Raw genomic sequence first — 27,351 nt, 5'->3', positions numbered from 1 at the left:
TGGTACTATATGAAAATAATATGCATTTAATACTAGCGACGCCATCTATGTGTCAGACGGGGGACTTATCAGCCAACCTTAGGCCAATAAAGAGATATGCCGAATATATTGTGTATCGGTACAGTTTTTGATATAGCCCCCGTATAAACCGGCCCTCCGATTTGGGGTCTAGATTCTAGAAGTACAATTAGATGTGCTGAATATTGTGTTTATCCCTCCATGTTTTTGCATAGCCCCCATTAAACCGATATATACTGGGATTTTAGACCCACAAAAACCGTGTATATGATTTAGTTTTTATCGGTCCGTTTGGTAAGGCCTCCATATAGACCGATTTCAGATCTTGAGGGTACAGAAGGTGCACTGATCATGAAAATTGCTTGAAACTGAATGTAAAATTTCCAGATTCTACTTCTCGTAATCATTTAAATAATTGGGGTAAAAATCTACAGATTTTGGATTTCAAATCAAGGCGATATTTAACCATTTTTTTCAAAATTAAGTTAAGTTCTTGTTGCAAAGAATACCATGTACCAACTTCCATATAAAATCGGTTAATATTTGCTACCGATATCTTGCAAACAAAAAATATATGGATAAACGGGCGGACACCAAAGGTTACTTCGATTCAGTAGGTGATTCTGAGCCGATCGATATATTTTATGGGGTCTAAAACCAAAATTTCTTGCGGCTCAAACTTATTATTCCCTAACCACTATGTGGTAACATTAATTTTCTGGCAAATCTATCAATAATACGACCAATATGTAGTAAATGTTCAAAAAATGTGGTACAAATTCACTTTTTAACAAATAACGAAAGTCTAAAGTCGACCGACTATATTATACCCTTCTCCACTATGTACAAAAAAATTTTTGATACCATCTAAACACCTTCAAATTTGTTGGGAGCTATATAAAGTTTTATATTCCCATATACAAATATTTGAATATGAACAAAATATTTTAATCTCTAGACTCAAAATTGAAATTGGTTACTGACAGGGACCGATCACAATGTTTGTAAAAAATTGAAACTATTTAAATTGCATAAAATTTCTCAAATCTTCATTTATAATTTATTTGGGTATTTTGACCATATTTGCTAAAATCGGAAGAACATATATTGGGGCTTTGTCTGAATCGGAACCGATTCTGACCAATTTTGGCACACATTACTAAAATTTTAATTGCACTCTGTGCAAAACTTTAATATTTCGAAATGAAAATTTGGCCTCCGTGGTCATATATCTATATTAGAGGTGTGCGCGTGAGGGAGTTTTCACGCACGCTCACGCACGCTCACAAATTCAAAATGCCATTCACGCACAATCACGCACGCCTGTTTTAGAATTGCTCACACTCACGCACGCTCACGAATGAATTCGTAACATTCACGCACGATCACGCACGCCCGTTTTTGAATTGCTCACACTCACGCACGCTCACGAATGAATTCGTAACATTCACGCACGATCACGCACGCCCGTTTTGGAATTGCTCACACTCACGCACGCTCACGAATGAATTCGTAACATTCACGCACGAAGGTTTTTATTGATTCACGCTCACTCACGTTCACGAACCAAAATCCTGCAAAGATAAACACTCACGATTGCAGAATAGTGACTACCGCACGCTCACGACGGGATATATCAACTCACGCACGTTCACGAACAACAAACTTATTCACGCACACTCACGATTCGAAAAAAAAACTACTTACGCACGTTCACGAACAATGAAACGTACTTCCACACACTCACGATTCATAAAAAAACTATTCACGCACGCTCACGATGTAAAATGCAACTCACGCACGTTCACGACTATTATACTTACAAAACAAACGAAAAAATGTAATTCACGAATGAGTACGAACTTAAAAACTTACTCACTCTCGCTCGTGATACAAATGAGCTACCCACACAAATTCGCCAAAATATTTCTAATTAAAAATCTGAAGTTGAAAACGTACTCAATTAAAAAATTAACAGATACAATTAACATTTTAATCAAATCAAAATATAAATTCAATTAAAATTTGGATTGATTTTGGCCGAAAAACTTAATTAATTTTTAATTGAGGCAATCAATGATTTATAGTGTTATTGTTTACTTATTTTATTTTTTATTATATTATAATTACATATATTATAACTATACTATATAGAATTATTTTTTTTACATCTAAGCCAAAATTTAATGAACCAATGAAACCAATTATTTCTGAAAATTCTTAATTTTTTATTTGGAAGTATGTTTTCAATTTAAAAATGTAAAAATGTTCAATCATTATTATACCCTTCACCACTACTGTGGTACAGGGTATAATAAGTTTGTGCATTTGTATGTAACGCCAAGAAGGAAAAGTCTGAGACCCATCGTTTAGTATACCGATCGTCTTAGAATTAAATTCTGAGTCGATTTAGCGATGTCTGTCTGTCCGTCTGTCTGTCTGTTGATGTATTTTTGTGTGCAAAGTACAGCTCGCAGTTTTAGTCCGATTGTCCTAGAATTTGGTATAGGGTCCTGTTTCGGCTCAAAGACGATCCCTATTGATTTTGGAAAAAATCGGTTCAGATTTAGATATAGCTGCCATATATATTTTTCACCGATCTGGTCATAATTGGCGTGTATATCAACCGATCTTCCTCAAATTCCGTACATCCGAATATTTTATGAGTCTCGAAAAACTTGCCAAATATCAGCCAAATCGGTTCAGATTTAGATATAGCTCCCATATATAGCTTTCGCCCGATTTACACTTATTTTCCCACAGAGGCCAATTTTTTGCTCCGATTTAGTTGAAATTCTGCATAGGGAGTAGAATTAGCATTGTAACTATGCGTGCCAAATTTGGTTGAAATCGGTTCAGATTTAGATATAGCTCCCATATATAGCTTTCGCCCGATATGAACTTATATGGCCCCAGAAGCCAGAGTTTTACCCCACTTTGCTTAACATTTTGCACAAGAAGAACGTGAATTTCATCGTGAGCGTGAATTTTTCGTGAATGTGAGTTTCTTCGTGAGCGTGAACTTTCTCGTGAGCGTGAATTTTTCGTGAACGTGAATTTTTTCGTGAACGTGAATGTCATCGTGAGTGTGAAGTTTTCGTGAATGTGAATTTCTTCGTGAACGTGAATTTCTTCGTGAGCGTGAATTTTGTCGTGAGCGTGAATTGTTCGTGAATGTGAATTTTTTTCGTGAACGTGAATTTTGTCGTGAGCGTGAATTTGAAAAAAATTTACTCACGCACATTCACGAACAGAATTTGATGTTCACGCACGATCACGCACGACACATTTTTGTTCAGTCCCATTCACGCACATTCACGTGATTTGGTCAAAATTTCATTCACGAATCACGTGACTCACGCGTGAATCACGCGTGTCACGAAAATTTCGTGTCACGCACACACCTCTAATCTATATATATATATATATATATATATATATATATATATATATATATATATATATATATATATATATATATATATATATATATATATATATATATATATATATATATATATATATATATATATATATATATATATATATATATATATATATATATATATATATATATATATATATATATATATATATATATATATATATATATATATATATATATATATATATATATATATAAACGGACGTAAGTTCGGCCAGGCCGAATCTTATGTACGCTCCACCATGGATTGCATAGAAACTTGCACTAAAGATTGTCATCCACAATCGAATTACTTGGGTTGCGGTAACACTTGCCGATGGCAAGGTATCTTAAAACTTCTTAACACCGTGTTGTCAATCGCAAGTTAGTCCATACGGGGTATATATTAAACAAAAAATGCCGATTAAAAACGTATGTTATATAATTCGGTTTGACAAAATTTTCTATAGAAATAAAATTTTGACAAAATTTTCTATAGAATTAAAATTTTGACAAAATTTACTATAGAAATAAAATTTTGACAAATTTTCTATAGAAATAGAATTTTGACAACATTGTCTATAGAAATAAAATTTTGACAAAATTTTCTATAGAAATAAAATTGTGACCAATTTTTCTAATGAAATAAAATTTTAACAAATTTTCTATAGAAATAAAATTTTGACAAAATTTTCTATAGAAATAAAATTTTGACAAAATTTTTTATAGAAATAAAATTTTGACAAAATTTTCTATAGAAATAAAATTTTTGTAGATTATTTTTGGGGATCGGCTATATATATAACTATAGACCGATAAGGGCCAATTTTGGCATGGTTGTTAGCGACCATATACTAGCACAATGTACCAAATTTCACCACGTACCAAATTTTAACCGGATCCGATGAATTTTGGACCTCCAAGAGCTCTGGAGGTCAAATCTGGGGATCGGTTTAAATGGGGCTAAGACCGGTATGGACCAATTTTTGCATGGTTGTTAGAGACCATATACTAACATCATGTATAAAATTTCAGCTGAATCGGATGAAATTTGCTTCTCTTAAACGCTCCCCAAGCCAGACCGGGGGATTGGTTTATATGGGGGCTATATATAATTATAGACCGATGTGGACCAATTTTTGCGTAGTTGTTAGAAACAATATACTTACACCATGTACCTAATTTCAGCCGTATCGGATTAAATTTGTTTCTCTTAGAGGCTCTGCAAACCAAATCTGGGGATCGGTTTATATGGGGGCTATATATAATTATGAACCGATGTGGACCAATTTTTGCACGGTTGTTAGAGACCATATACTAACATTATGTACCAAATTTCAGCCGCATCGAATGAAATTTGCTTCTCTTTCAACAGACGGACGGACGGACGGACATGCTTAGATCGACTCAGAATTTCACCACGACCCAGAATATATATACTTTATGGGGTCTTAGAGCAATATTTCGATGTGGTACAAACGGAATGACAAAGTTAATATACCCCCCATCCTATGGTGGAGGGTATAAAAATATATATGGGCGTTTTATCTAAATCTGAGCAGATTTTGACCAACATACATAACAAGAACGTTAATTCTACACTCTGTGTAAAACTTCAAGTGAATCGGAGTGAAATTTTGGCCTCTGTGGCTATATAAGTTCGTATCGGACGAAAGACATATATATGAGCTATAATTTGAATCTGAATCGATTTGATTAATATTCGGCAAAATTTACGAGACTCACAAGCGTTTCGAATATACGAAATTAGAAGAAAATCGGTTGATAAATACGTCTTTTGTGACCAGATCGGTTATAAATATATATGGCACCTATATCTAAATCTAAACCGATTTTTTCCAAAAACAATAGGGATCGTCTTTGAGCCGAAAGAAGATCCTATGCCAAATTTAAGGACGATCGGACTTAAACTACGAGCTGGACTTTGCACACAGAAATATATGAACAGACAGACGGGTATCGCTAAATCGACTCCGAATTTAATTCTAAAACGATCGGTATACTAAGAAAAGGATCTATGACGGCTCCTTCTGAGCGTTAACATACATACAAAGGCACAAAACTTATTATACCTTGTATCACAGTAGTGGTATAAAAAGTATATGTATATTCAAATTTTAAATTCTCTCTGAACATGAAATATAGTCAGCACAGCATGGGCGCAATGCATACAGAAGTATAGAAGCCATCAAAAAATGGAAAGGAGAAAATAAACTTGAAAACTTCTATAGCACCAAGAAAATCAACTAAAAGATGCAACATGAGATCCAATTATAAACGTCACCAGAGTATAATTAGCATAACAACGTCATACTACAAGACAAGACCAGCTAGCTCTTCCCTATCCAATTCCATTACAACCACTACGAAGCCACACTGAGATATCCAAAAGACGGTGGTAGTTGTGGACTAAGCCATAACTGTTGCCAACAAAGAAAGACATGTTGCCATGTTGAGGAAATGAAAATCTTACTGGTGGTGAAATGGCGCTGTGGCGATGAGATGAAGTTGCTTTTGCCATCGTACTTGTGGTATGCAAATAATAAGATTTCTGGATGATGAGTGAATTTAATGGATTCCATGAAGAGACAAGTTATTTGGTTCGATACTAACAAAATCCACTGGTGTCTTTCAAAACCATACTACTCTTGTGGCTCTTGGTTAATCTTCCAAAAGGATTTTCTACGATTTCCAGTTAAAATACCGGAAATTGAGGCCATCGCGTTTGATATAAGAAATAACTCATTTTACTTTGATGTTTCCTTTTTGAAGAAAATATGTCAAGTTGTGAAGCAAGAGATAAACACAATTTTCAAATCAATGTGAATGAGTTTACATTCTATGATAGGTGGTAAGATTTTAGAAATTTCAAATGATATAAATATAATTTTCAAATAAAAATGCCAATAATCGTATAAACCATGGATTGCGTACTACACTGAAAAAAAAAAACTGTGAACCCACCGGAAAAGAAAATTTTAGTTAATTTTAGAAAATTTTAACTAAACTGTATTAGAAATGCAGATGCCACGCCGATTTCACAAACATATGTAAATAATTTTCGAAAAATCAAGAAATTTTTTTAATTTTCTCAAAATTCAAACTTTGTAATTCCGTTTGTAACACATTGAAATATGTATATTCTGGGTCGTGGTGAAATTCTGAGTCGATCTAAGCATGTCCGTCCGTCTGTTGAAATCACGCTAACTTCCGAACGAAACAAGCTATCGACTTGAAACTTGGCACACGTTGTTGTTATTGATGTAGATCGGATGGTATTGCAAATGGGCGACATCGATCCACTTTTACGTATAGCCCCCATATAAACCGACTCTCAGATTTGGCTTGCGGAGCCTCGTGGAGGAGCACAATTCATCCGATCAGGTTGAAATTTGGTACCTGCTGTTGATATATGGTCTCAAACAACCATGCAAAAATTGGTCCACATCGGTCCATAATTATATATAGCCCCCATATAAACCAATCCCCCGATTTGGCTTGCGGAGCCTTTAAGAGAAGCAAATTTCATCCGATCCGGCTGAAATTTGGTACATGGTGTTAGTATATGGTATCTAACAACCATGCACAAATTGGTTCACATCGGTCCATAATTATATATAGCCCCCATATAAACCGATCCCTAGATTTGACCCCCGGAGTTATTGGAGCAGCGAAATTGAAATTTGGTACGTGGTGAAATTTGGTACATTGCGGTAGTATATGGCCGCTAACAACCATGCCAAAATTGGCCCATATCGGTCTATACTTATATATAGCCGATCCCCAATAATAATCTACCAAAATTTTATTTCTATAGAAAATTTTGTCAAAATTTTATTACTATAGAAAATTTTGTCAAAATTTTATTAGGGCCTGTTCGAAACCGAAACTTTTTACTAGCATTGGTACAAATTTGACATAATCGAGGTGAGTATAATTTGACATTTGTTGAAAATTCTTGACTTTTACGAAATAACATGGCTTGACATATTTTGATTAAATCATTGTATACAAACGAGGCGCGCAAGCATATATTTCATTTTATTATTTGCAATAATAGCTATTGTTTGTTTTAAAAATGAGTACTCCGGCTAAGCCATAGTTATAGCTAGTAAATCTCCCATTTTCAAATTTCGAATTTGCAGAAGAATTGATAAAAACAAAGGAAAGTACTTGCGGAATACATTCATAGCAAAGAAATACTTCCAGGGGTTTTATTTTAAAATTTTTATTTAATATTATGGCTCGTCGCGCGTTTGTTTTGTTTTGACGTTGAACAAATGTCAAATTTCTCTAGTTAGGAAAAAGTTGCCATTTCGCACAGCAAATTAGTATTTTTTTCTCACCATAGTAAATTGATATCTCACCATAGTAAAAAGTTTCGATTTCGTCTTTTGTCTGCAGGCAGGTCAAGTTCGAAGATGGTCTATATCGGTCCAAGTTTTGATATAGTCCCCATATAAACCGACCTCCCGATTTGGGGTCTTTGGCTTATAAAAACCTTAGTTTCTATCAATTTGCCTGAAATTGGAAATCTAGAGGTATTTTATGACCACAAAGAGATGTGCCAAAAATGGTGAGTATCGGTCCATGTTTTGGTATAGCCCCCATATAGACCGATCACCCAATAATATTTCTAGTGCTTCTAGAATCGATAGTTTCTATCCAATTCGCCTCAAATTGGAAATCTAGAGGTATTTTAGGACCATAAAGAGGTGTGCCAAAAATGGTGACTATCGGTTGATGTTTAGGTATAGCCTCCATATAGACCGATTTCCCAATTTTACTTCTTGGGCTTCTAGAATCCGTAGTTATTATCCAATTTGGTTGAAATTAGAAATCTAGGGGTATTTTAAAACCCTAAAGAGGTGTACTGCAAATGATGAGTATCGGACCATGTTTTTATATAGCCCCCATATAGACCGATCTCCAGATTTTATTCTTGGGCTTATAGAAACCGTAGTTTTTATACAACTTGCCTCAAATTGGAAATCTAGGGGTATTCTAGGACCATAAAAAGGTATGCCGAAAATGGTGAGTATAGGTCCATGTTTTGATATAGCCATCAGATAGACCGATCTCCCGATATTACTTTTGGGCTTCTAGAAACCGTAATTGTTGTCCACTTTGCCTGAATTCGAAAATCTGGAGGTTTTTAGGAATATAAATAGGTGTGCATGAAATGATTTTATATTTAGGCTTCTAGAATCTGTAGTTTTGATCTAATTTGCCTGAAATGAGAAATCTAGAGGTATTTTAGGACCTTAAATATGAGAGCCGAAAATGTTTTGGTTTATCTCCCAATTAGACCGATCCCCGGTTTTACTTATTGGGCTTTTAGAAACCACAGTTTTTTTCAAATTTGCATGAAATTTTAAATCTAGAAGTATTTTAGGAACATAAAGATGTGTGCCGAAAATGGTGAATATCGGTCCATGTGCACTGATAATGAAAATTTCTGGAAACTGAATTATACTTTCCAGATTTTACTTCTGGTAATCATTTAAATAATGGGGGTAAAAATCTACATATGTTATGTTAGATTTTAAATCAAGGTGTTATTTCATCGTTTTCTTGCACACTTGCACACGATGTTTATGATTCCTCTAAAACTCAAACAAATATGGTTCTTATAAATCCAGAATCTGATCTAGTCTTCATAGGTAAAATCTTTGAATTTATCTTCGGGAAGTGTACTGGTTGAACTGATCAGCTTGTCATCAAATCCCCCTGAAATTTTCACAGGAAACTAAAGGGTGATTCTTTTGAGGTTAGGATTTTCATGCATTAGTATTTGACAGATCACGTGGGATTTCAGACATGGTGTCAAAGAGAAAGATGCTCAGTATGCTTTGACATTTCATCATGAATAGACTTACTAACGAGCAACGCTTGCAAATCATTGAATTTTATTACCAAAATCAGTGGCAGAAAATCCGCTTTTTTATCGACAAATTTTGTTCAGCGATGAGGCTCATTTCTGGTTGAATGGCTACGTAAATAAGCAAAATTGCCGCATTTGGAGTGAAGAGCAACCAGAAGCCGTTCAAGAACTGCCCATGCATCCCGAAAAATGCACTGTTTGGTGTGGTTTGTACGCTGGTGGAATCATTGGACCGTATTTTTTCAAAGATGCTGTTGGACGCAACGTTACGGTGAATGGCGATCGCTATCGTTCGATGCTAACAAACTTTTTGTTGCCAAAAATGGAAGAACTGAACTTGGTTGACATGTGGTTTCAACAAGATGGCGCTACATGCCACACAGCTCGCGATTCTATGGCCATTTTGAGGGAAAACTTCGGAGAACAATTCATCTCAAGAAATGGACCGGTAAGTTGGCCACCAAGATCATGCGATTTGACGCCTTTAGACTATTTTTTGTGGGGCTACGTCAAGTCTAAAGTCTACAGAAATAAGCCAGCAACTATTCCAGCTTTGGAAGACAACATTTCCGAAGAAATTCGGGCTATTCCGGCCGAAATGCTCGAAAAAGTTGCCCAAAATTGGACTTTCCGAATGGACCACCTAAGACGCAGCCGCGGTCAACATTTAAATGAAATTATCTTCAAAAAGTAAATGTCATGGACCAATCTAACGTTTCAAATAAAGAACCGATGAGATTTTGCAAATTTTATGCGTTTTTTTTAAAAAAAAAGTTATCAAGCTCTTAACAAATCACCCTTTATAATATTTGATTCATAGTGGTGGGTATTTAAGATTCGGCCCGGCCGAACTTACTGCTTTATATACTTGTTTTGTTTAATATATACCTCGTATGGACTAACTTACAATTGAAAAGACGGTGTTAAGAAGTTTTAAGATACCTTGCCATCGGCAAGTGTTACCGCAACCCAAGTAATTCGATTGTGGATGACGGTCCTTAGTATAAGTTTCTATGCAATCCATGGTGGAGGGTACATAAGATTCGGCTTGGCCGAACTTACGGACGTATATACTTGTTTTTTTTCACTTATTAATGAAAATTACATAGTTTGAAGGAAAAAATTGCAAAAATATATTTAGTGCCATACGAAGGTTAAGATAGACGCATTATTGGTATAATTTAAAAATTCGGAACTATTGTGGATAGTCAAGGAACCTTTCTTAAAACGTAATTAAATCGCCTTTAGTGAAATATAGGGTTCACTTTTTTTGAGTGTGGGTTATTCTAGGTAAAGTATAGTGGCAGCCCGATATTTCAGAATCACCTAGACTATTGAATTGAATGGACTGCTCGCTTCCATGTTTAGCTTAATGACAAGGAACCTCCTCCTTACAGCCTAGTCCGAACGGTGTTCCACATTACAGTAAAACCACTTAGTGAAGCTTTGAAACAATACGAAATGTCACCAGCATTACTGAGAAGGGATAATTGGCCCAGCAAAAAAAAAAAAAAAGAGTCGCCAAAAAGTAGTGAAAATTATCTTTTTGGATCCGAAGGTGGCGCAAAATTGGCGCAGAAGCGATAAATTTAACATGGATTTGTCATGGGATGGAAGTCCTCCATTTCACCAGCCGTTGCACCGAACTTGCATTACTTCCTTAGGCGTGATCCGAATTTAGTGTTTTGGATGTGAATTAAAAAAATGTGATATATTCCCAAATAAATATTTTTTATATTTTTTTAAGGCATTCTTGTCTGACTTCAAATAGTTGCAAAATTGCTCAATTTTTTATACCCTTCACCACTACTGTGGTACAGGGTATAATAAGTTTGTGCATTTGTATGTAACGCCAAGAAGGAGTAATCATAGACCAACCTTTTAGTATACGGATCGGCTTAGAATTAAATTCTGAGTCGATTTAGCGATGTCCGTCTGTCTGTCTGTCTGTCTGACTGTCCGTCTGTCTGTCTGTTGATGTATTTTTGTGTGCAAAGTACAGCTCGCAGTTTTAGTCCGATTGCGCTAAAATTTAGTATAGGGTCCTGTTTCGGCTCAAAGACGATCCCTATTGATTTTGGTTCGGTTCAGATTTAGATATAGCTGCCATATATATTTTTCACCGATCTGGTCATAATTGGCGTGTATATCAACCGATCTTCCTCAAATTCCGTATATCCGAATATTTTATGGGTCTCGAAAAACTTGCAAAATATCAGCCAAATCGGTTCAGATTTAGATATAGCTCCCATATATAGCTTTCGCCCGATTTACACTCATTTGCCCACAGAGGCCAATTTTTTGCTCCGATTTAGTTGAAATTTTGCATAGGGAGTAGAATTAGCATTGTAACTATGCGTGCCGAATTTGGTTGAAATCGGTTCAGATGTGGATATATCTCCCATATATAGCTTTCGCCCGATTTACACTCATATGGCCACAGAGGCCAATTTTTAACTCCGATTTAGTTGAAATTTTGCACAGGTAGTAGAAGTAGGATTGTAACTATGCGTGCCAAATTTGGTTGAAATCGGTTCAGATTTGGATATATCTCCCATATATAGCTTTCGCCCGATTTACACTCATATAACCACAGAGGCCAATTTTTAACTCCTTTTTAGTTGAAATTTTGCACAGGGAGTAGAATTAGCATTGTAACTATGCGTGCTAAATTTGGTTGAAATCGGTTCAGATTTGGATATACCTCCCATATATAGCTTTCTCCCGATTTACAATTATATGACCACAGAGGCCAATTTTTTGCTCCGATTTAGTTGAAATTTTGCACAGGGAGTAGAATTAGCATTGTTACTATGCGTGCCAAATTTAGATATAGCTCCCATATATATGTTTTTCTGATTTCGACAAAAATGGTCAAAATACCAACATTTTTCTTGTAAAATCGCCAGTGCTTAGTCCAAAAGTTGTAAAAATGGCTCTAATTTTCCTAATCTTCTAATACATATATATCGAGCGATAAATCATAAATAAACTTTTGCGAAGTTTCCTTAAAATTGCTTCAGATTTAAATGTTTCACATATTTTTTTACTAATATTGTGTTCCACCCTAATGCATTAGCCGACTTAAATTTTGAGTCTATAGATTTATAGAAGTCTATCAAATTCTGTCCAGTCGAGTGATATTTAAATGTATGTATTTGGGACAAACTTTTATATATAGCCCCCAACACATTTGACGGATGTGATATGGTATCGAAAATTTAGATCTGCAAAGTGGTGCAGGGTATAATATAGTCGGCCCCGCCCGACTTTAGACTTTCCTTACTTGTTCTAGAATGGATATTGGTCTAACGGCCATTTTCATGTAGCTCCGTTAGGCTTTAACTGCCAGTTAACAGAAAGTAAATTGCAAATATCTTCTCTCCAGTTAACTTGAACTGAAAAATTTTCGTCAGTTAAGTTCCTAACTGGCATATGGAATATATATGCAAGATGACAGCTTCGTCCATAATACGGTTTAAAAGTTGGTTAGTTAACGGAACAGTAACGGACCTTTATGAAAATGGGGGTAAAACCCCATAAAGTATATATAAACTTGGCACAAGTAGTTGTTAGTGATGTAGGTCGGATGGTATTGCAAATGGGCCATATCGGACCACGATTACGTATAGCCCCCATATAAACCGACCCCCAGATTTGATTTGCGGATTCTCTTGGAGGAGCAAATTTCATCCGATCCGGTTGAAATATGGTACGTGGTGTTAGTATATGACCTCTAATACCCAAGCAAAAATTGGACAATATCGGTCAATTATTACATAGAGCCCCCATGTAATGCGATCCCTAGATTTGGCATCCGTAGCCTCTTGGAGGAGCAAATTTCATCCGATTCGGTTAAAATTTGGTACGTTATATTAGTACATAGTCTCTAAGAACCGTGCAAAAATTTCTTAGAGGCGCAAATTTCATCCGATTCTGTTGAAAATTGGTAAGTTGTGTTACTATATGGTTGCTAACAACCATTCCAAAAGTGGTCCATATAGGTCCATAGTTATATATTACGCACAGATAAACCGATCCCCAGATTTTTCTTCTCCCTGGCTAAGCGAATTTCTTACTAAAATTTGGTACTAATCACACAAACATTATACTATATAGGTTCATAATTGTATATAGCCCCCATATAAACCGACCCCCATATTTCACTTCTGCCTTTTTTGACCGCGCAAAAATTCATACCCGTCGAGAACTGAATTATATTGATTTTTAATCTGCCTTTTTCTACTTATTGACGGGCGTATAATAACCCAACAAAAAATTTTGGAAGTTCTTCCAAAGGCACAACTTTAAAAGCACTTCCAGAAGATGCACTCCCAATGATGTTCTTTATTTTAACTACCCAGGAAGTTCTTTTGATTCAATTTTTTATAACTTGTTTTTTTTTTCATATTTTAATGAGTAATTTTAACTTTTTTTGTTTCAAATATGTTAAAAATAGAGTAAGAATTCATAAAATGATACAAATCATTTAAATTTTGTCAAAAAAAAAAAATTATAAATCCAATCTGAAAAAATTGTGAATTTTTGAAAATATTTGAGGTCAAACGTTTCCTCAAATCGTTAGAATCCATTAAAATTTATAAAAATTATTTATTTGACAAAATATCACAGAATTTTTTAATTTACATCCAAAACATTGAATTCGGATCACACCTAAAGAAGTGATGCAAATTCAGGGCAACGGCTGTTGAAATGGAGGACTTCCGTCCTAAATTCATCGCTTCTGCGTCAATTTTACACCACTTCCGGATCCAAAAAGAACATTTTCATTACTTTTTTGGCGACACTTTTTTTTGCTGGGAAGTTTGTCATTCCATTTGTAACACATCGAAATATCGATTTCCGACTATATAAAGTATATATATTCTTGATCAGGGAGAAATTCGAAGACGATATAAGAATGTCTGTCTGTTGTAATCACGCTACAGCCTTCAAGAATTGCGCTATCGTCCTGAAATTTGGTACAGATTCGTCTTTTGTTTGCAGGCAGGTCAAGTTCGAAGATGGGCTATAGCGGTCCAAGTGTTGATATAGTCCCCATAGAAACCGAACTCCCGGTTTGGGGTCTTGGGCTTATGAAAATCGTCATTTTTATCCAATTTACCTGAAATTGGAAATCTAGAGGTATTTTAGGACCATCAAAAGGTGTACCGAAAATGGTGTCTATCGGTCCATGTTTTAGTATAGCCCCCATATGGACCGATTTCCCGATTCTGGTTCTTGGGCGTCTACAAAGTGTATTTTCTATCCGATTTGCCTGAAATTGAAAATCTAGAGGTATTTTAAGACCACAAATTGGTGTGTCGTATCAGTCCATGTTTTGGTATAGCCCCCATATAGACCGATCTCCCGATTTTACTTCTTGGGCTTCTAGAATCCAATTTGCCTGAAATTGGAAATCTAGAGGTATTTTAGGATCCTAAAGACGTGTGCCGAAAATGGTGAGTACCGGTGCATGTTTTGATATAGCCGCCATATACACACAAAAAAAAATTTTCTGATTCAATCACGAAATTAATTGATCCAATTAATTTTTAATTGAAATGTCTTCAATCAATTAAAAAATTAATTGAAGGTCAATTAATAAGTTAATTGATCCAATTAAAAAATTAATTGATACTATTATTTTTGTGATTGGTTTTTGTTTCAATTAAAAAATTTGTTGAATCAATTAAATTTTTAATTGAATATTTTTTAAAACTCAATTAAAATTTTAATTGGAAAAATTTTCGTGAAATTTTTTTGTGTGTAGGCCGATGTCCAGATTTACTTCTTGGGCTTCTAGAATCCGTAGTTTTTATCCAATTTGCCTACACTACAGCTATGAAATATAGCTATACTACATATATATGTATCGCCTGATTTCCACAAATGGATTTTTATTGCGCTCATTCACTTACAGATAGAGGTGTGCACGTGACACGAAATTTTCGTGACTCATGCGTGAGCCGCGAATCACGCGTATGACAACTGCGTGAGAGCGCGTGAGTGTGATTAACAAACCAAATGTCGTGCGTGAGTGTGGGTAATGAAAATAATTTCTTCGTGAGTAACGAATTTCGGAAAACTACGCTCACGAAAATAATATTGCCCACGAGTTGAATGTATTTAGTATTTTAGTGACTCCTGGGATGTCAAGAGTTTAATAACACTCTTAATTTTAATCATACTCATGTTTTCAGACACATCGCTAAGGAAAATTACTCATAAAATTATTCGTGAGTCACTACATTTTTCGTGAGACACGATATTTATCGTGAGTCACGGTATTTTTCGTGAGTTACGACGTGTGTGTGTACAAATTTTCTTCTCGTGAGTGTGCGTGAGGGTACACACCTCTACTAACAGATCGTCTTCAAATTTGATATCAAACAATTTTTTACAGCACTCTTCAAGTCTGCGTATGTTACATCGTCGAAATCGGTTCATATTTAAATATAGCTACCATATATGTATACTATGTATCGCCAAATTTTCCACATTTGACCATAAAACCCTTATTTATTTGCCGGTATTACTCCAGGATGGTAGAACGTAATCATCTATAGTACTAACCAGGGATCCGGAGCGGAGCAAGCCCTTTTTTTGCCGGAGCGGGAGCGGAGCGAGAGCGGCATTTCTAAAATCCGGAGCGGAGCGGGAGCGGAGCGGTTTCCAAATGAAAAACCGCTCCGCTCCGAATAAAATATTACTTGAATGAAATGTGTAACTTTGAAATTACTTAGTACTTAGCTTAGTGTGAGTAAACGTTTAAAATGTACGATATGTATTTTTGTACGTACGTACATTGGGGAAAACACAAGGTGTTTTTTTATTAATTGTTTTCAAAAACGGCAAATGTCAAAATATATCTCTAGTATGTGTTGTAAAAGTAACAACAGTACTTTCGATCAATTTCATCCCGTATTACTACAAAGATGTTTGTAATGAACGCCAAATAAATGCAATTAAACGATCTTATTTATATTTAATTTTTTAGTTTTCTACACTGAAAAAAATATTGTCGTGAAGTCAAAGATTTCATGTCCTTAGAATAAGAATACAAATTTTGCTTAACATGGAAGACGCATTTCTCTAAAATAAAGTTTTTTTCCTTGTCCAAAAGCCAATAAACTTTTGGATGAAGTTGTAATGTCCTTATAATAAAGTGATTTTACTTAAAAATGTGTATCATAACATGAAAGATAAAATTTTTGAGGTAAGGTCAACGTGACTTTAATAATTAAGAAAAATTCTTTAAAATTAATAAAATTGTATTTAAATTTGTTTCCTTTTTGCATCTTGCCTACAAAGCAAAAAATCGTTAAAAAATAAGACAAGTTTTTCAACACTTTATATTAAAGACGCTTTTTACTTGAAACATAGCATAATTTCTACTGGAAGTCGAGTCTTAATATGGAAAATAAAATTTTCGTTAACTCGTTTTTAAAGGATTTTGATAACAACTGGCGAAAAAAAATCTAAAAAAATGAAAAATAAACATTTGCTTCCTAGAAGCAAGTACATAACCCCCAAATTTAAAAGAGAATTGCGTCTTTAAAGTATTCTTACTTGTATTCTCCGCTTCTTTGGCTCGGAAGTAATACCCAAACTGTTAAAGTAAAGACACAATCTTTGGAACCGGGCATGCGTTTTTTCATGTAAGGACATTCATATTTGCTTTACTATTGTTTTATACCCTAGCATTCTCTTATTTCTGATATTAGTTCTCGAAAATTTAATTAAAATTATGGATAGTTTCAATTTTGGTTGAAAAATGTGCGCATATACATTTATTTTAATTTTTTCTCACATTGAAAACTAATGACTTGATTTGTATTATTGCATGTTATCTACTTTTTTTGAGAACGAACATTTCTTAAAAACGCTGTTCGAAAATGTATTTTTACAATAAAGGGGAAAAAGCGAAATTAGGTAACACTAGATCTGAGTAAGAATAATCGTAGGTATACCACGGACTGATTTCGATGGAGGTTGTTGCAAACATACACAGAAAAAAAAGCATACTCGGTTTCAAAGATTTTGTCTTTACTTTAAAAAATTTGGTATTGATTCCGATCCAAAGAAGCGGAGAATACAAGTAAGGACACTTTTAAAACACAATTCTCTTTTAAATTTAGGTTTTGTGAACTTGCTTCTAGGAAGCAAATTTTAATTTTTCGCTTTCTCAGCTTTTTTTCTTCATATGCTATCAAAGTCCTTTAAAAACGAGTTAACGGCAACTTTATTTTCCAAATTAGGACTCGACTTCCAATAGAACGATTTTTTGCTTTGTAGTCAAGATGCAAAAAGACAACAAATTTAAAGACAATTTCATTAAATTTAAAGAATTTTTCTGAATTATTAAAGTCAAGTTGACCTTAGCCTATAAATTTTTTGTTTCATGTTAAGATACCCATTTTTAAGTCAAATCATCAAATATTACGAAACCATTTCTCTACGTCTGTTGCAAAACAAAAAAAAAAAAAAAACTTTCGGAGAGTAGTTACTTCTACTCTGTGTATAGACTTTCAATTCCAATCAGCGTTGCCGTTTTGGTCCGATCGGACCAAAATTGGTCCAAAAGATTTCTAATTTTTAAATTTTGTCCGATGGTCGGACCAAACAGAATTTGGTCCATTTTCATAAATTTGGTTTCTATCACATATTAAATAGTAGATGGTGCACCGCAAAGAATATTGTCGGGAGGCCAAATATTTCACATGCTTAAAATACGAATACGAATTTTGCTTAGAATAGAAGACGTATTTCTCTGATATAAAGTTTTTTCCTTGCCTAAAAGTCTCTAAACTTTTCAATGAAGTCTGTTTGTCCTTATAGCTAAGTGATTCTACATAAAAATGTGTATCCTAACATGAATGAAAATTTCGTTTTAATGAAGTCAAAATGGATTTAATATTTCTGAAAAAATCTTCAAAATTAATAAAATGTTTCAACACATTGTTTTAAAGTCATTATACCCTAAACCACATAGTGGTTAGGGTATAATAAGTTTGATCTGCCAAAAAAATGTGCCTACCAGAAATATTGATTTTAGACCCCATAAAATATATACCGATTGACTCAGAATCACCTCCTGAGTCGATCTAGCGCTTGGTGTCCGTCCGTCCGTCTGTCCATGTATTTGTTGTTCACAGGATTCCGGTGGCAATTATTAACCGATTTTGATGAAATTTGGTACAGGGAGTTTTTTGGGCACAAGGACAAACGCTATTGAATTTGGAAGAAATCGGATCAAATTTAGATATAGCTCTCATATATATGTATCGCCCGATTTTCCCAGATTTAGCTAGCTCCCATATATATGTACCGCCCAATTTTTCTCGAAGAGGAGCGGAGCGGAGCGTGGAGCGGAGCGGAGCGATTTTTTTTTCTCGGAGCGGAGCGTGGAGCGGAGTGGTTTTTTTTTTCTCCGGAGCGGGAGCGGAGCGGAGCGAAAAAAGTGGACCGCTCCGGATCCCTGGTACTAACTACACCTGCAAAGAATCATCGAATCATATCGTCACATGAGGTTTAGCTTTATCTAAATTTTTTGGAACAACGCTTTATGGGAATTTAAAGAAGTGGAATACAATTAAGTGTATTTTTGACACAAATTATTTTTTTCTGTGCAGCTAAACAATGACATTTTTTTATGACAGAGTCAGAGAATATCAGACTTCTATTTTTAACTGATCCCAAGTTAGCATAGCCAAACTTATGCTTTCTTCTTCCAGAGACACTTTGAATATATTTGCAATTATAATTTTGAAACACAGTGCCAATGATATTGACGTAGGTGGTTAATGCATCCTTCACATTTATCTGCCATAGTGGATATGGTATAACGTTTTGCAGTCAAATACTTTTGTATGTATGCGTGTGTGTGTGAGCTCGCATTATTCATATGACATTTGGTAATTCCCACAATCCACAATGGGATTAACTATCACACACATTGCCGCCGTGTGTTTGATCGCAAGGATGACGTTGATAATAATATGTGAATTGATGCGGTAATGAAAGAATTAACGTTTGTATCCTGGCAACCAACAATGTGCCGTCGTCATCCTCCAACGATTCAGACAATTCGGCCAACTCTGTAAGGCCCATACGACAGAGGGATCGACAAATTGCCCAGGCTTGTGGTTAAATAATATCCAAATACAATCAAATGGGCAGGATGGTGTATATGAATCGATAACCAAACCACTATAGCATTGATATCTATGGGTAGTGGGTACACACCTTATCAACCAATGTCAGTTTCGTTTTTTTTTTCGAAGTGCCTCAGTGGTCACACCTATGTGGGATACAGAAAATAAAATGAATTGCCATTTGTTAAATTATAAAAAGAAAATAAATTTCATTTTTCTGCCTTACCCCCCACTAGTCCTTTATTGTGTTGAGAGCAGTGAGGTACAAATGGGAGAAAAATACTAATCAACTCACACCTGAAGGCAATCATGTGTCCCAACACAAATCCCTCTAAACAAATATACCAACCAATAAACGACTGAACAAACATCTACACCGATATTGACTCAACACCCTAGTGACGAGGTGACCACTAGAAGAGTTTAAAATCAATTCAAGTTGGATAATTCAGATTGGAGTGACAGAATGTCCAAATCTTAAGGACTACAATAATTTTTAGCCCCTCCACCATATATATAAACTTTGTCATTCCGTTTGTAACACATCGAAATATTGCTCTAAGACCCCATAAAGTATATATATTCTGGGTCGTGGTGAAATTCGGAGTCGATTTAAGCATGTCCGTCCGTCTGTTGAAATCACGCTAACTTCCGAAGGAAACAAGCTATCGACTTCAAACTTGGCACAAGTAGTTGTTATTGTTATAGGTCCGATGGTATTGCCAATGGGCCATATCGGTCTACTTTTACGTATAGCCCCCATATAAACGGACCCCCAGATTTGGATTGCGGAGCCTATAAGAGTAGCAAATTTCATCCGATCCGGCTGAAATTTGGTACATGGTATTACTATATGGTCTCTAACAACCATGCAAGAATTGGTCCATATCGGTCCATAATTATATATAGCCCCCATATAAACCAATCCCAAGATTTGTCCTCCGGAGCCTCTTGCAGGAGCAAAATTCATCCGATCCAGTTGAAATTTGGAACGTGGTGTTAGAATGTCTTCTCAAACAAACACGCAAGAATTGGTCCATATCGGTCCATAATTATATATGTTATAGCCCCCATATAAATTGATCCCCAGATTTGATTTCCGGAGCCTCGTGGAGGAGCAAAATTCATCCGATCCGGTTGAAATTTGCAACACGGTGTTAGTATATGGCCGCTTATAACCATGCCAAAATTGGCCCACATCGGTCTATAGTTATATATAGCCGATACCCAATCACACAAAAATTGGTCCACACCGCTTCATAATCATGGTTGCCACTCGAGCCAAAAATAATCTACCAAAATTTTATTTTTATAGAAAATTTTGTAAAAATTTTATATCCATAGAAAATTTTGTCAAAATGTTATTTCTATAGAAAACTTTGTCAAAATTTTATTTCTATAGAAAATTTTGTTAAAATTTTATTTCTATAGAAAATTTTTTCCCAAATTTTACATCTATAGAAAATGTTGTCAAAATTTTATTTCTATAGAAACTTTTGTTAAACTTAATTATATACGTATTTAATCGGCCTTTTTATACACCATAGAATGGGGGGTATATTAACTTTGTCATTCGGTTTATAACACATCGAAATATTGCTCTAAGACCCCATAAAGTATATATATTCTGGGACGTGGTGAAATTCTGTGTCGATCTAAGCACGTCCGTCCGTCCGTCTGTTGAAATCACGCTAACTTCATAACAAAACAAGCTATCGACTTGAAGCTTGGCACAAGTAGTTGTTATATAGGTCGGATGGTATTGCAAATGGGCCATATCGGACCACTTTTACGTACAGCTCCATATAAACCGACGCTCAGATTTGGCTTGCGAAGCCTCCTGGAGGAGCAAGATTCACCCGATCTGGCTGAAATTTGGTACATGGTTTTGGTATATGGTCTCTAACAACCATGCAAAAATTGGTCCATATGGATCCATAATTATATATAGCCCCCATATAAACCGATCCCCAGATTTGGCTTGCGGAGCCTCAAAGAGAAGCAAATTTCATCCGATCCAACACCATGTACCGAAATTTGGTACATGGTGTTGGTATATGGTCTCTAAAAACCATGCAAAAATTGGTCCATATGGATCCATAATTATATATAGCCCCCATATAAACCGTTCTCTAGATTTGACATCCGGAGCAAAATTCATCCGATCCGGTTCAAGTGTGGAACGTGGTGTTAGTACATGGTTTCTATAAATTTTGTCAAAATTTTATTTCTATAGAAATTTTTGTCAGAATTTTATTACTATAGAAAATTTTGTTAATTTGTTGTTTTTTTTTTTTTTTTATAAATTTTGTCCAAATTAATTCAATGCATGGTTCTAAGCTGAAATCAAAAACAATAGCAATGATTAAAGGAAAAAAACCAATAATAACAAAACAAAACGAATGAGAAAATTTAATTTCTAAAGAAAATTTTGTCAAATTTTATTTTTATAGAAAATTTTGTCAAAATTTTATTCTATAGAAAATTTTGTAAACATTTGTTATTTCTATAAAAAAATTTTGTCAAAATTTTATATCTATAGAAAATTTTGTCATCAGTTTTGTCAAAATTTTATTTCTATAGAAAATTTTTTTCAAAATATTATTTCTACAGAAATTTTTTTCAAAATTTTATTTCTATAGAAATTTTTGTCAAAATTTTATTTCTATAAAAAATTTTATCAAAATTTAATATCTAAAGAAAATGTTGTCAAATTTTATTTTTATAGAAAATTTTGTCAAAATTTTATTCTTATAGAAAATTTTGTCAAAATTTTATTTCTATAGAAATTTTTGTTAAAATTTTATTTCTATAGAAAATTTTGTCAAAATTTTATATCTATAGAAAATGTTGTCAAAAGTGTATTTCTATAGAAAATTTTGTCAAAATTTTATTTCTATAGAAAATGTTGTCAAAATCGTATTTCTATAGAAAATGTATGAGGTACCTCTTAGTTGAAGAGGAATATTATGCAAAATCTACCAAAACATCAAAAATTCTACCAATCTACCAAACAGTGGAAAATCTACCATTTGTGGGAGTATTATACCAACTGTGGCAACCGTGATTATGTATCCTCCACCAGGGGTTGCATACAAAGTTCTACTAGAGGCTGTCATCCACAAGCGAATTATTTCACCATATAGACTACGTTATTTCTGCGTAATGTCGGCTCCTGTCGATTTCAGCTGCTTATACATTCGATATTTTCTTTAGGAAATTTCACATTATTAACATAGCGCAAACAAATATTTAGTGTCAGTTTTCATATTAGATTATTTCAAGAAATCGCCATTCCATAATTTAACACCCTTTTGTCATACAATTGGATTAAATTGCAAAACATTTTTTAATTTATGTGCATTTGACATTAAAACTCAAACAGGGCAAAACATAATGAAATTGTAAACGTATCCTGGCATCGGTTGTTGGTTGAACAGTTGCCTAGTTATTGGAGCGATTCTCTGGACAATTGTGTTTGAATAAAATGTGAATTCATTACATTCATTCATTCGTTCGCTCATTCATTTATTCATTTATCCTAGTGTCCTTTATTGCAGTTCGTTGAATCAGTCCCAGCCCAGGCTGGGACAATAACCAAAGAACCAATCGACCAACCATTCATTCACTCATATTGTGTGTGTGGTGCGAATGTTTTAAATGAAAGTAATATTTTTTCATTTGTTGCTCGGACAACAATTAAATTAAACATTTCAACGTGTGGTTAAAATGCTGTTCTCACCAGAGACTACATGAATGCCATGGACATGTTGGCTGGAATACTTCTCTCCGGCGGACCAATTCAAAATAATCACTGTCTATTTTCAATGGAAGTCCTGCAATCTAGTTTTTGTGTATACCAATACACAGAAGAAGCCTTTAGGAAATCCGGGTAGTTTTAATTTTTATCAAATGGCATATTTAAATAGGTTAATCGCCATAGAGAGAATTTTGACAAATTAGAGCCGTACTTCTAAATGAACTTTACACTAGACTATTTTAGAGAAGTAAAAGAACAGTATCAATACAGAATGTCTGATACACACAGAGAACATATTATTTGGAATTCGGTTGTATTTATGAACATTCTACATTGAGAAATAAATAAATGTTCCTTATAACAATTTTGTGTACTTTCATGCATTTGTTCATATTTGTAAACATTAGGTGAGATTTTTAACAGATTTTCTGTCGTGCCACAAGATAATTGGTTGTGGCAACCAAATCTACCACATTTTAATAATTTTAATTCAAATTGGTTGATACGAACAACCGAAAGGAAAATTCTCAACTATCATTTAGCAGCTATAATTATACCCTTCACCACTACTGTGGTACAGGGTATAATAAGTTTGTGCATTTGTATGTAACGCCAAGAAGGAAAAGTCTGAGACCCATCGTTTAGTATACCGATCGTCTTAGAATTAAATTCTGAGTCGATTTAGCGATGTCCGTCTGTCTGTCTGTTGATGTATTTTTGTGTGCAAAGTACAGCTCGCAGTTTTAGTCCGATTGTCCTAAAATTTGGTATAGGGTCCTGTTTCGGCTCAAAGACGATCCCTATTGATTTTGGAAAAAATCGGTTCAGATTTAGATATAGCTGCCATATATATTTTTCACCGATCTAGTCATAATTGGCGTGTATATCAACCGATCTTCCTCAAATTCCGTACATCCGAATATTTTATGAGTCTCTCTGGTTTCACTGCAATGTGGAACGCCGTTCGGACTCGGCTATAAAAAGGAGGTCCCTTGTCATTGAGCTTAACATGGAATCGGGCAGCACTCTGTGATAAGAGAGAAGTTCACCAATGTGGTATCACAATGGACTGAATAGTCTAAGTGAGCTTGATACATCGGGCTGCCACCTAACCTAACCTAACCTAACCTATGAGTCTCGAAAAACTTGCAAAATATCAGTCAAATCGGTTCAGATTTAGATATAGCTCCCATATATAGCTTTCGCCCGATTTACACTCATTTGCTCACAGAGGCCAATTTTTTGCTCCGATTTAGTTGAAATTTTGCACAGGGAGTAGAATTAGCATTGTAGCTATGCGTGTCAAATTTGGTTGAAATCGGTTCAGATTTAGATATAGCTCCCATATATAGCTTTCGCCCGATTTACACTCATATGACCACAGAGGCCAATTTTTAACTCCGATTTAGTTGAAATTTTGCACAGGGAGTAGAATTAGCATTGTAGCTATACGTGCTAAATTTGGCTGAAATCGGTTCAGATTTAGATATATCTCCCATATATAGCTTTCGTCCGATTTACACTCATATGACCACAGAGGCCAATTTTTAACTCCGATTTAGTTGAAATTTTGCATAGGGAGTAGAATTAGCATTGTAGCTATGCGTGCCAAATTTGGTTGACATCGGTTCAGATTTAGATTTAGCTCCCATATATATGTTTTTCTGATTTCGACCAACATTTTCCTTGTAAAATCGCCACTGGTTAGTCGAAAATTTGAAAATATGACTCTAATTTTCCTAAACTTCTAATACATATATATCGAGCGATAAATCATAAATAAACTTTTGCGAAGTTTCCTTAAAATTGCTTCAGATTTAAATGTTTCCCATATTTATACCCTTCACCACTACTGTGGTACAGGGTATAATAAGTTTGTGCATTTGTATGTAACGCCAAGAAGGAGTAATCATAGACCAACCTTTTAGTATACGGATCGGCTTAGAATTAAATTCTGAGTCGATTTAGCGATGTCCGTCTGTCTGTCTGTCTGTCTGACTGTCCGTCTGTCTGTCTGTTGATGTATTTTTGTGTGCAAAGTACAGCTCGCAGTTGCAGTCCGATTGTCCTAAAATTTGGTATAGGGTCCTGTTTCGGCTCAAAGACGATCCCTATTGATTTTGGAAAAAATCGGTTCAGATTTAGATATAGCTGCCATATATATTTTTCACCGATCTGGTCATAATTGGCGTGTATATCAACCGATCTTCCTCAAATTCCGTACATCCGAATATTTTATGGGTCTCGAAAAACTTGCAAAATATCAGCCAAATCGGTTCAGATTTAGATATAGCTCCCATATATAGCTTTCGCCCGATTGACACTCATTTGCCCACAGAGGCAAATTTTTAACTCCGATTTAGTTGAAATTTTGCACAGGGAGTAGAATTAGCGTTGTTACTATGCGTGCCAAATTTGGTTGAAATCGGTTCAGATTTGGATATATCTCCCATATATAGCTTTCGCCCGATTTACACTCATATGACCACAGAGGCAAATTTTTAACTCCGATTTAGTTGAAATTTTGCACAGGGAGTAGAATTAGCATTGTAACTATGCGTGCCAAATTTGGATGAAATCGGTTCAGATTTGGATATATCTCCCATATATAGCTTTCGCCAGATTTACACTCATATGACCACAGAGGCAAATTTTTTACTCCGATTTAGTTGAAATTTTGCACAGGGAGTAGAATTATCATTGTAGCTATGCGTGCCAAATTTGGTTGAAATCGGTTCAGATTTAGATATATCTCCCATATATAGCTTTCGCCCGATTTACACTCATATGACCACAGAGGCCAATTTTTAACTCCGATTTAGTTGAAATTTTGCTCAGAGAGTAGAATTAGCATTGTTGCTATGCGTGCCAAATTTGGTTGAAATCGGTTCAGATTTAGATATAGCTCCCATATATATGTTTTTCTGATTTCGACAAAAATGGTCAAAATACCAACAATTTCCTTGTAAAATCGCCACTGCTTAGTCGAAAAGTTGTAAAAATGACTCTAATTTTCCTAAACTTCTAATACATATAGATCGAGCGATAAATCATAAATAAACTTTTGCAAAGTTTCCTTAAAATTGCTTCAGATTTAAATGTTTCCCATATTTATTTTTTACTAATATTGTGTTCCACCGTAGTGCATTAGCCGACTTAAATTTTGAGTCTATAGATTTTGTAGAAGTCTATCTAATTCGGTCCAGATCGAGTGCTATTTAAATGTATATATTTGGGACAAACCTTTATATATAGCCCCCAACACATTTGACGGATGTGATATGGTATCGAAAATTTAGATCTACAAAGTGGTGCAGGGTATAATATAGTCGGCCCCGCCCGACTTTAGACTTTCCTTACTTGTTTTCATATGGTATGGTATGGCATGGTATGGTATGGTGATCTGCCAAAAAATGTGCCTACCAGAAATATTGACTTTAGACCCCATAAAATATATACCGATCGACTCAGCATCATCTCCAGAGTTGATCTAGCGCTTGGTGTCCGTCCGTCCGTCTGCCCGTCCATGTATTTGTTGTTCTCAGGATTCTGGTCGCAATTATTAACCGATTTTTGATAAAATTTGGAATGTGGCGCTTTGTTTTTTTGTTACGAGGACGAACGCTATTGAATTTGGAAAAAATCGGATCAAATTTAGATATAGCTCCCATATACATGTATCGCCCGATTTCGATAAATGGGGTCAGATTGCGTTCATTCACTGACCGATCGGCGTCAAATTTGCCACAAAGTAATCCAATAGACCACCATTTAAGTGTGCCAAATTTCATCGAAATCGGTTCAGAATTAGATATAGCTCCCATATATATGTATCGCCCGATTTTCACAAATTTGGCCATAAGTCCCTTATTTATCAAACTATCTGACTCAAAATTGGCCAAATCCAATTTTCTATAGTACTTACTATATGTGCACAAAATCATCGAAATCGGTTCAGATTTAGGTATAGCTTCCATATATATGTATCGCCCGATTTTCAGAAATTTGGCCATAATACCCTTATTTATCAACCGATCTTACTCAAATTTTGCTTACTATAATATTCTGTAGTACTTATTATATGTGC

The sequence above is a fragment of the Haematobia irritans genome, chromosome 3 (assembly GCF_050003625.1).
Source record: "Haematobia irritans isolate KBUSLIRL chromosome 3, ASM5000362v1, whole genome shotgun sequence".
Lineage (NCBI taxonomy): Eukaryota > Metazoa > Arthropoda > Insecta > Diptera > Muscidae > Haematobia > Haematobia irritans.
The sequence above is the reverse complement of the archived record's forward strand: the minus strand, read 5'-3'. Positions refer to the sequence as shown.